The sequence below is a fragment of the Cervus canadensis genome, chromosome 8 (assembly GCF_019320065.1).
Source record: "Cervus canadensis isolate Bull #8, Minnesota chromosome 8, ASM1932006v1, whole genome shotgun sequence".
Lineage (NCBI taxonomy): Eukaryota > Metazoa > Chordata > Mammalia > Artiodactyla > Cervidae > Cervus > Cervus canadensis.
In genome coordinates this window covers 85,285,659-85,297,899 of record NC_057393.1, presented here as the reverse complement: position 1 = coordinate 85,297,899, position 12,241 = coordinate 85,285,659, and the positions used below count along the sequence as shown (strand labels likewise).

General features: G+C 37.4%; 1 protein-coding gene across 7 annotated transcripts in view; it reads right to left on the bottom strand.

The window, feature by feature from the left end:
• The window catches only part of ARID4B (AT-rich interaction domain 4B), a 134,239-nt gene that overhangs the window by 120,274 nt on the left and 1,724 nt on the right, over positions 1-12,241 (bottom strand). The window lies entirely within an intron of this gene.

The following is a 12,241-nucleotide window of genomic DNA, read 5'->3' as shown; positions in this document are numbered from 1 at the left end:
ACAGCCTAAATCTGTCACCATTCTGCAAGAATTTGCTAAAGTTTGTGAACAACACAGGTAGTAGAAGTAAAATTTAGCAGTGATTGTTTCCTCTGTCTTGTTCAATGCTTCAAAATTCAACTTGTAAACTCTTACATAATAGTTTCTTGACATCTTAAAAAAAAAAATACATAGGAATTAATTCTGAATTTTTTAATATTTTTTAAAAATACACCAGCAAAAAAAAATAAAATAAAATAAAAATACACCAGCAATTTATGGAACAATAGAATCAAGTCCTAACAAGTAAATAGAGGATATTTCAGACAAGCGAACTTATAACTTAAGGAATGCTACCAAAATTATAGATACTGTTTTTGGGTGGGCATGAGTAAGGAAGATGTAGGACACTTTTTTAGCCTAGACAACCTTCCATGCTGTTACATGGCAGGAGAGTTGGGATCTAAATCCACAGGTCCAAATGATCTTTAAAAATCTCTTCTGACTCTATGAGCCATAGTGTTTCAACTCAAATTACTCATGAAAATATAACCTGACAATTCATTTTTCTCCTACTTTAAAATATCTTCAAGCCCACACTATTTTCCTCTTACTTACAATTTCAAGCTAGACTAGGCTCTCCCAGAAAAACTAAGTCCACTGTAGTTCATTTTAATATATTTTCATATAATTTCTTCTACATTTAAGAGAATAGGATAAATTTCCCTAAAATATTTAATATCATAATGCAAATTAAGTTTTAGCCTGAAAACTGTTCCTTTCGATCAAAGTAAGAAATGGTTTCTAAGCTATACTTGCTATTACATAAACTCATCAAAAGGTCACAAAATGATAACACCTTTATAACTCACACACACCTAGCAGAAAGCAGCATGGTTCAGTTTACTAACAGAAGAACAGATTCTGCCATAAGTTTAGTGTGCCCGTGGGCAAATCACTCAACATCTTTGCATCTGCTTCTTCAACCATATAAAAGGAAAAATGCTGCTGACCTGCCTCAAAGGGATGTTGTAAAAAATAACTAATGATTAAGAAATTTTACAGACGTAATGTGCCATTTAAAAACCTAACTATAGTGCTTAAAAAAAAAAATACTATACAAACCACATGTTCTGACTAAGCATCTGCTGGGGTCATTACCTAGAGTGGTCTGTCCCAAAGTAACCTTTCTAATAAACGCTACTAGAGATCCCAAGAACAACATTAGCTTCTTCAGAAACAGCCATATAGGACGGGATGTTCCCTCACTACCTCCCACGGCTTACCTTTTAAGAGCAATCTCATGCAATCAGATTTCACTAACAGTAGCTGTAATAATAATCTATAGAGTTATGAGAGAGTATCATAAATGTTACAGATGACTGGGTCTATTCACCACCTCGTAGTACTAGATACTCAAATAAATTAATAACACCTACTGAGTCCTTGGGCTTCCCAGGCGGCTCAACGTTAAAGAACCCATCTGCCAATGCAAGAGACGAAGGTTCGAAACCTGAGTCAGGAAGACCCTCTGGAGGAGAAAGTGGCAAGCCACTCCAGTACTGCTGCCTGGAAAGTCCCTTGGGCAGAGGGGACTGGCCAGCTGCAGGCCATGGGGTCGCAAAGACTTGGACACAACCGAGCACGCATGCACTGCACGTCTGAGTGCTAAACACCGCTAAGCAGGGCCTACACTTCTCTGCCATTAACGCAAAGCGAACGAAACATGGCACTGCCCTAAGTAAATCATTTGGTAGTAGAGAAGATAGCATACTGAACACAAATAAAATGTTTCTGAGGGCATCAAAAAAGAATGACATAGACCTGTTATAAACTGATATAGGAAGATGTAAAAACAGCCACAGAACAATATGCAAAGTATAAGCCCATTTTTGTAAAACCATACATATCAAAAAATACTCATATATAAGTTTATACGTGCAAGGAAAAAGTTACGGAAGAATATACCCCAAACTTTTAAATCAAGTTACCAACAGGAAGAAGGTAATGACTTTTACTATTCACTGTACACATTTTCTGTAATTTTTTAACATTTACAGCAAACTGCAACTGCTTTTATACTTAACAAAAAAAAAATTCTTTAATTTTGCTAGGAACAGGACAGATTAGTTTAGAAAAGTATTTCTCCAAATTGAGGCAAAGCAAAATTAGCTGACTTACTAAGTGTGAGGCCCTCTGACACTGAACAGCTTTTTTAAAAAATCACTGAACTTAGGGCTGCCCTCTTAGTCCAGTGGTTAGGACTCTGCGTTTTCACTGCAGGAGGTCAGGGTTCAATCCCGGGACCGGGAACTAAGATGCCACAAGCCAAGCAGCCCAGACAAGAAAAAAAGAAATCACTGAACAACTTTCAACAAGGATATTCAGATTAAAAAAAATGAAATGGGACCTTGGATGAGATACACTTAGCAAGATAAAACTGAAAATATAAAAAGCTAAATTTTTTAAAACTCCCAAAGAGGTAAAAGCCAAGCTGCCTCATTTAAACTCTGACAGCAATAGTAGCTCTTTGTCGTTGAGCCTGTTCAGTTTTCCTTTTACTCTCCCGGGCAGAGACAGACTCAGGCTTGGCAGGGCCCCAGGCCTCGTACACCCCACCCCCACAGCTCTGCCACGGCAGAGCAGCTTCAGGTGACTAACCGCCACATCCGAACAGTGATCAGATCAGATCGTGAGAAGGAAAAAGACGTTTCCCTATATAAGCAAGGCTGGATGTGGATGCTTGCCTAGAAAATGAACATCTCCAGTGGCTCACCTAATCCAACAAAAAACCTCTAGGCTTGGAAGTAAAATTTACTTTTCCCTTGAAAGAATCCCACCTAGGCAAGCCAGCAGCAAATTAGAAGAGAGGGCCAGTATTTACTAAGAGAAGATTCTGCATCAGGAAGGGCTAGAATAAATAAAGGTCTGAAATGGAGGCAGAGTTCTTGGAATAAAGAAATCTGGTTTTCACTTTCCCTTGAACAGTCTTTTTAAGGATTTCACAAAGGCAGTAATAACAGGCTTCAATCTTAATCACAAAACTATAACTTCTTCCCCCAACTTCCAAATCAACCTTTAAGTTAAAAGAGACTAGAGTCACTCTATCACCCCCAAAGCATTTAAACTCATAAGCATTTACACATTCTTTCCATGAACTAACAATAACAGCTCCAATTTAGTGAGAACTTACTATGGAGTAGATCCTGTTATTACACTGAGTCACCCCTAACAGCCCCATGAGGTAAGCGCTACCACCGTTCCTCATCTAAGACAAGGACACCAGCCTTCCTAGAAAGTTAAAGAAAACTGCCCACAACTTGGCAAGCATGAGAGTCCCAATTTAATCCCAAGCAGTCTCAATGAAAGAACCCTCACTCTACCCATTTATAAAAGAAGTGACAGCCTTTACCAGAATAATGCAGCTACCACGCACTGACTACTCAGAACACGTACAGTTTAAGTTAAATGTTATTTCGTTTAGTACTTACACAACCTTGTAAGGTAACTATCAATGTTACCACCCCACTTTGCAAGAAAATGAATCTGATGTTTACTTTCACTTCAAAAATAAATAACTTTCCCCAAACTTCAACAGCCAGAACACAGAAAGACAGGCCTGGGAACAAGACCTCTCTCTTTCCAAGCCATATGCTCTTAATCACTAAGCTACACTATTTCCTGGGCACTTACACTAAAAAAAGGTGGCTTTCATAGTCATTTTCAAGTATAACTTTTACTATCAGTATAAGGTGAGTCTTTTCTTTAAATGCCATTTGGTCTAAGATTTGACGACTTATAATCTTCATTTCTGCTATTAAAGAAAATGATAAGAAATTAGTGTGACTTTAAGTGAAACTTACTAAAAGTTACCAGTGACACTCTTCTATGCAAGCATGCCCTGCAAGATTATCAAATTAGGAGACAGCAGTCCATTGTTTGTCAAAACCTTGACATAGGACTTCAGATTTCCTAGAGTTAAGTCACACTGCCAAAAACCCATCTATAAATTAAGGGGAAAAAAATGGCTTAAGTAAGAAAAGTCTACATAAAGTATCTATCTCACTGTCCCATATAGACTGTTTTCTGACACATTTCAATAGTAAAAGACTATGCACTAATTATTATTCTCTCAAGTGACAGCTAAATTACTTTCTGTAAAGATTTTCTTCCTTCAAATGACAGTAATTGCCGCAAAGAATCAACGTGTCTACTACCAGACTGCCCACCAGACTGCCGACACCAGTGTTAAGCTGGAAAGATACAGCAGGCAGAGTAATGCAGAATTGTAGCTTTATCTTCAACTGTCCTAACACTCAGTACATCTAGTTACTCACAGTTAGATATTATCCTCATTAAGCCAAGCGTTGTTTTAAAACTTCTTTTCTGCCTCTTTTATTTTGTCCCTTAGTCCTATTAACCAACCTAAAACATGATTGTTAGTATGTGAGGTGAACAGGAAGTTTGGTTTCTCTGTCTCTGTGAACTGACCCTAGTAGATTTGTCTTTTACTTTCTGCTAAACTTTACATACTTATTTAAACTCACTTTTCCTCCCCAAACTTGAATGCTGTCTCCAATTTTAGTATGAAAATTATCAAATTTCTAGAAACACATTATCTTCCATGGGAAATGTGACCATTAAGATTTCCTGCACTCCTCAATTTATTTAACAAAAGCTCTCTCTTAAAATTAAACATACTAATTAGCAGTTTAAGAGGTAACAAATATACTGACTTATTTTCATGTAAAGTAATTAAATGAAAATATTTCAGTCATCTTGGGAACAAAAGCTTGTTATTTACAGTTCATGTTTCATTTAATGTCCACTAGGTGTAAAGAAGTCCCAAAAGTTTCTTTTTCCTTTCTTTTTCTGAAAGAAACAGACTTTTTTTAGTATTTTCTTTTGTCTCCTGTATTCAAAGTAAGTCACAAGCTAAAAAGTAATGCTCTGCACTTAGGTATCAATAAAAAATTTTAAGTAATCCTACTTGTAATATGTGCCTTATCAAAATCCACACCTTCTAGAACCTGCAATATTTAAATAATTCTGCCCCACAGATGACTGCTCGTGTCATCTCCCACAGAACAGAGAGCCTGCTCCGCGTGAGGCAGCAACACCCTTGTCCTGTAACACCTAATGAAGGCACCAGCAGTCCTGTTTGTACACAACTCATCAGAAAGGGAAGTCGGCAAAGTTTTCAAGTATTTGTAACTAAAAACCTAATAGAGTCGACTCTTAAGCAACACTGGTGGGGGGACTGGAGGGACAGCTGAAAATCCTGATATAACTTTACAGGCTGCCTTCTGTATCTGCAGACCCACATTCTTTGATTCAGCTACCCATGCACTGTATAGTATGACTGTATTATTTGTTGAAAAAACTTCTTGTGTAAGTGGACCCAAGCAGTTCAAACCCATGTTACTCAAGGGTCCACCATACAGCATATCCATATTTTGAGTTTAGTCATATTTCACCAAGCAATATACCAGTCAGCACTTCCCACAAATGTAAAATATATTTTATAAACGTATTCAATATAATTGTTTATTTCCAAAAATTATGCAGCCCTAATTTCCTCATAAAATCCCAGTTTTCCAGTTATTCATCTACAACATCTTGGTACCCTCCTTGACCTTCCTCTACATTCAATCCAACAAGAACTTCTTTCGACTCCATCTTCAAACCACACCTAGAAGCTGACCACTCCACACCTCCCTCATTGGGGCAGCCACCATTCTTTATGACTAGAGCTTTTAACTGGTCGGTTTCCATCTTGTAGACTTGCCCACAGCCTGTTTTTAACACAGCAGTTAGTGATCCTTTAAAATATAAGGAAAATTGGCCACTCTCTAATGAGACTGCATCATTCTTCTGTTCAAAACCCACAACTGCTCCCTATTTCTATCAGAGTGAAAGTTAAAATCTTTACAAAGGCCTTCAAGGGCCCAGGTGATCAGCTCTGATGTGCTCCATCCCCAGCGTGCACCCCCTTTACCTGTCTGACCCCATCCACTTCTGATCTCCTTCCTTCCTTCATCCACTCCAGCTCCCCGGCCTCTGTGCAGGTCACCGAACACACCCAGCTGCCTTTGAGGCCACATGACTAACTAACTCCCTTACATCCTTCTGTCAAGTATTCACACACACATCTTCTCAATGAACCCTACCTGACCACCTGACTTCAAGCTACAACCTATCCACTTCATATTCCCTGTCCTCCTTACCAAGCTCCCCTCGTATTTCTCTACTACTGACCACCTAACAAATTAGATAATTGATTTATTATGTTTATTCTTACTTGTCTGCCCCTCACCTCATCTTAAAAGGTAAGATCCACAGGGCCAGGACTTTCTACCTGTTTTGTTCGCTGGATATATCCTAAATGGCTAGACTGGAGACTAGCATGCAAGGATTCAATAAATGTTGAGTGAATTTTTTAAATGGCCAACTCTTTAGTGGCCACTTTCTACAACACAAAACACTCAGCTCTCAATAGGGTTACCAGAGGTAGTATCACTACTCTGAAAACTGAAAGGTCCACTCCTAAGAACCCCCAAAATGGAAAATGTATGTTCACACACAAGTCTGAAACAAATGTTAACACCAACATTATTCATAATAGGCAAAAGTAGAAATAAATGAAGCAGCAAAATGTGATCTATCCAGGGAAATGGAATATTATTCAGCAATTAAAAGGAATGAAATATTGACATATACCAAAATGAATGAATTCTGAGAATATTATGATAGGTGAAACAAGTCAGACACAAAAGGTCACGTATTAAATGACTCCATTGCTAGAAAATGTCAAGAATAGGCAAATTCTTAAAGACAGGAAGTAGATTAGTGATTGCCAGAGGAAGGATGGAGGGAAGGGAGAAGAAAGAGTGACTACTAACGGATAACAGGTCTCTCTGGGGAAGATGAAAATGTTCTGGAGTTAAGACAGTAGTGACGGAAACAGTCTGTGGAAGGTACTGAATTGTATACTGTAGAAGGATGAGTTTCGGGACTTCCCTGGTGCTCCTGAGGTTAAGATTGCATTACCAGTGCAGGAGGCCTGGGTTCAATCCCTGGTCAGGGACTAGATACGGCACGCTGCAACTGAAGACCTTGCAATGCTGCAACTGAGACCTGGCCTAACAAAACTTATAAATAAATACCTTCTTAAAGGGTGAATTTTACCTCATTTCCTAAAATTCAGAAGCAAAACAAAATAACAGAAAGGACGGCTCAGTTCAATGTTCACTGCCCACTAACGATGGGAGGCTGAGAGTTGGGAGCCTCAATACTTTGGCCACCTGATGCACAGAGCCAAATCACTGGAAAAGACCTGATGCTGAGAAAGACTGAGGGCAGGAAGAGAACAGGTGACAGAGGATGAGATGGTTGGATGGCATCACCGATTCCATGGACATGAGTTTGAGCAAACTCTGGGAGACAGTGAAGGACAGGGAAGCCTGGCGTGCTCCAGTCATGGAGTCGCAAAGAGTCGGACACGACTGAGTGACTGAACAACAACAAAGGGTTGGGAATGGCTCCTTGGCTGTACTCAGTTCCAAGAATCTATTCTCCAACAAATCACAGCAAAAAGATCTTTTTAAAGGGACTGGGGATGGGAGGGTTAGTCATCTATAAACAGCAGCAAGCAGAAAGCTCATGCCCAATTCATTACACTCCTATATCCCCACCTTCAATACAACCATTTCCCACCCCTAGTCTACCTCCATCTCTCATCAAACTGACTTGCAACTCACCTCCCTACTTCCACGCCCACTCCCCTGCAGCTGACTCCCTACTCAATCACTTCACTCTCTGGCTTGAGACTCTTCAGTGACTTCCTAGCACACTCAGACTTTAAGTCTTTACCATGGCCTACACCGCCCTACATTTTTCTGGCCCTCCTGAGCTCTCAAGCCTCATCTCCTCCCACTTCAGCCCTAAAGGACACCTTCCTGCTCCTTAAACATTGCAAGATCAAACAATCTAACCTAAAGTCACACTCTCGGTTACTCTACCCTTTTATCCTGATTTTGCCTCATCTCCCTTCATAGAACTTACCACTTTTTTCTTTTGGTTTGGTGTCTATCCACCCTAATACAGTTGACCCTTGAACACCACAAAGGTTAGGGGCCCCACTCTCCCCATGCAGTGGAAAATCCATGTATAACTTCAGACTCCCCCCACATTTAACCACTAATAGTTCAAAGTTAACCAAAAGCCTTACCAATAACATACAAAGTCGATAAACACATATTTTGTATATGTATTTTACACTGTATTCTTACAATAAAGTAAGCCAGAGAAAAGGAATTATTATTAAGATCATAAGAAAGAAGAAATACATTTACACTACATATACATGTATTTATCAAAAACCCATGTATAAGTGCAGGTCAAGCATCAACTGTAGACAGTAAAGTCCACAAGGCTTAAGAATTCTTGTTTTGTTTACTGCTGTATCCTCAATACCGACAGTCACATCTAGTATAAACAAGACACATGGTATCTCCTCAGTGACTGAATTTACAAGGTAAGTTAGCAAAAACACATTCTTTCATGATATATGTACCACATTTTAAAAAATTACCATAAGCAAAGGATTAGAAATTTGACAGAAAACAAGTCAGTGTTTTACAAAATTATCTATTCATCAAAAAGATCACAAGTTTATAGCACAAAATACATTTGCTGTAATATGGGTCCAAGTACCCTGAAATACCATAAATATTAACTATGAGGTTGACGTTCACACTGGATTAACCAAGCCTCCGATTTCATTCTACCTGCTCCCTTACTCTTTTTTTTTTTTTTTCCCTTACTCTTAATAATTAGTTAAGTCCACTTGGATTCGGACCTCCTATAGGTCCCCTGAATACTCAAAACCTTATTCATGTTTACTCCAGTCACAGCCTAATTCAGAATAAAATAACATCTATCTCATGCTCCAAGACAGAAACCTCCATCTTCCTTCTATCCCAGGGTGAGTTACTAGTCCTCAATTTTACTTCCTGAATATTTCAGATCTATTCCCTCTGTTCTACTCCCATGGAATTAGCTCCTTATTCACTTCTTTCTTTGATTTATCACCTGAAACTAAGTCTCCCATGAATCAGCTCCTTATTCACGTCTCACTTTGACTTATCACCTGGAATTTCCAGATTTTCCATTCGGATTTCCCTTTAGATATTTCACTGTAACACCACCAAAGTGATCTCTCTACAGTATAAACCCAGTATCCTTACCTTCAGTGGTTCCATGTAGCTTTCCAGAAATTTTTCAGCTCCCTGACTTACTTTCATCTCCCATCACTGCCCATCCTATTCCTACCCCAAATACATCACACTTTATGTTAACCTCAGCCACAGTGAACTACTCAGTTTCCAGATACATCATCTTGTTTTTTTCCTTTATTTTCCAGTATGTTGTTCCCTCTCTGAAACACTCTTTTCTACTCTTCTTACCTAGCGAAAGCCTTAACTTTCAGCTTAGATGCCAAGTCCACCAGAGAACTTTCCATGGCTCTCTGCTTTAGATGTCCTCTTCTGTCCTCCCATCACACTTATCACAAATACTGTACAGCAAAAAATACTTGTATAATTCAATATGTACTGTTTGCTTTATTTTTTTTCTGTATCTTCAACTAAATTATGAGCTCCTTGAGAACAGGACTGACAATGTTATTTACCTTCATGTCAAACTCCCTGACACATGGAAGAGGTTGTTGTTAATTGAATGATTTATAAAACGGGGAGAGAGAAAAGGGTAGATGGGGAGAGGGAGGAAGGGAAAAAAACCAGAGAGGAAGAAAAGGTAGAAGGGCAAGAGGGAGGGAGAGAAGGAGCCAAAGAGAGGAAAGGAGAAGGGTGGGGTGGGGAGAGAGGGACTAAGAACACTCACACAAACAAAGGATATTTCAAAAGGGACGTGCAATCAATCCATTATTTTTATGTGGTCTCAGACAGTGATTACTGAGGAGAGAATGGTACATCTGAAAAAGTCTATCTCCCCAGATCCTAAGCACAACCATCTGAATCACTTATCCCCTAAAGATTCTGAAATGTCTACTCTGTTTCATTTCCACTTGAAAATTTACTGCAGTGTAAAGAGAAATGTTAATAACATGCAGGAAATAAAGCAAAAAAAAATTAAAAATTTAGAAAAAAACAGAAAATCTATCTGACATAATTAAGTCTTAGAATTATTTACAGACTTCAATAATCTATCATTTCCTCACAATGTGCTATCAATGACATTGAAAGGTTTATCACAAGTATGAAAAGTAAACCCAATGTAACACCAATGTCATGATCTATGTTAAAGCACAAAACCGCTTTTATACTATAGCCATATTTCTCAAAAACACACCGGGCAGAACCACGAGATATGGTAAAGAGACTTTATTTATTTAAATAAATTCTTAAAGTTAGTACTACAGGAAAATTGCTTCTAAAACATACAACATTTAAAATGATGGGTCTATTTTTTTCTTGCCTTGGGACTTTAAAGCAACAACCAAAAAAGTGTATTACTACACACTTTTTCAGTTACCTCAATATGCTGTCACTTAATAAAATTTAAATCTGTGACTAGGAGGACAAATAATACAAATTTAAAAGCTTGCTACAAAGTACAAATTTCTTTGGGAGATCTGATAATTGGCCTAAATCCTTCCATGGCTTAGTTGTCATTACAATATAGAGACTGGGAACACACATAAGAAAAAATCTAAAGTCTAATATAATCAATACCACATACTTTCTGAATTACAATTTTGTTAAAGCAAATACCAATCATGAGCAGCCTCTCAACTTTTTAAGTTGAAAGAAATAAGCTAAGTTTTTAGAACTTATGATTACTAGTAGAGTCCCAAAGACAGGACTTATTGTACTGATAAAAACAGTTCTTGTATAAAATTAGAAGATTATTTTAACAATTCTTTCCTTTTAACATTACTAGTAACTTTATAGGCAGTAATAATGGAAATGCTGAATCTTTAAAATGAGTAGTTCTAAAATAACACCAAAAAATTGCATTTGCCTAATACTATGAAACTTTCAAGCTGAAGTTTCCAACGTACTTTCATTTTTTTAACAGGTTAAAAAAAAAAAAGAAAATGAAAGGAAGAGAGTAAAAGAAAATCTAAAAGACCTTCAACTTACTACATTTCCTTTAACCAAAAATTAACATAGTACCCTAGATGTGCCAGGCACGCCACTGGAAACTTTGACAGACTACAACATTTATTCCAAACTAACTCCTGTTATTATTCACTCTATAAACTTAAATCATTCAACCCAACACTTTTCTACAGAAATTGCTGTCCAATGCCAAAAACATAATTTTTTCTAAAAAATTTACTTGTCACTGTTTCACACAGGTCAGACAGAAGGTGACCGAGCTAGCATCTGTGATTAACAAAAGGGATTCATTTCTGAAACATCACTGATTGTTTTTTTATTTATATGAAGGTGAAATAGTAATTCAGCAGATTTAAACTATTTCATGTAGGAGTTTATAGCACCTCAAACTCAAAAAGAAAAAAAAACCTAAAAAAAAATAACTGGACTGAATTTAACTACTTTGTATAACTGATAAATATTTAAGTAGTCATGGCTTTCACTTTCTACCATGAACAAGTACTGCAAATCTTAATTTGGATGCAGTACTATAAAAGTGGTCCTGATTCTGAAGAGAATTAAAATTTTAAAAACATAATTCAAAGGACTGTCAAAAGTAGATGTCATTTACATTTTAACATACTAACTGTTGCATTTCTATCCTTGTGAAAACCCTCTACTCTTTTCAAGCTCTTCTGAATTTGTAGTGGATGAAAAATACCTGCAAGTCTCTAAGTTCCACCAGTTGAATCTGAACATTTCAGATATCTAAGGCTTTTCATCCTAAAGTGCGTTAAAAAATATGACAACATTCAATCACATATTCTCTAAAGTGAAAAAACAATCTGTACTAAGTTTATGACTATAATTTCTTCAACCATTTAAGCAAACTGTACTCTTTTAGACAATATCCTCCGTTCAGTTAACATGTTTACATTTAAAAAGAACCTGGCCATAGGTTTTATCACAATGCAATACAGCATCTGATAACTTATAGACCTAATGGATCAGCAGAGGAAAACACACCATATAATCCTAAATCCCCGGAAATACAAGGAAAAACTGCTATCTCTGAATTATGTAAAGATCACCAACATTCTCTTCAAAAAATCTTTCAATTAAGATTATATTTAACTTCC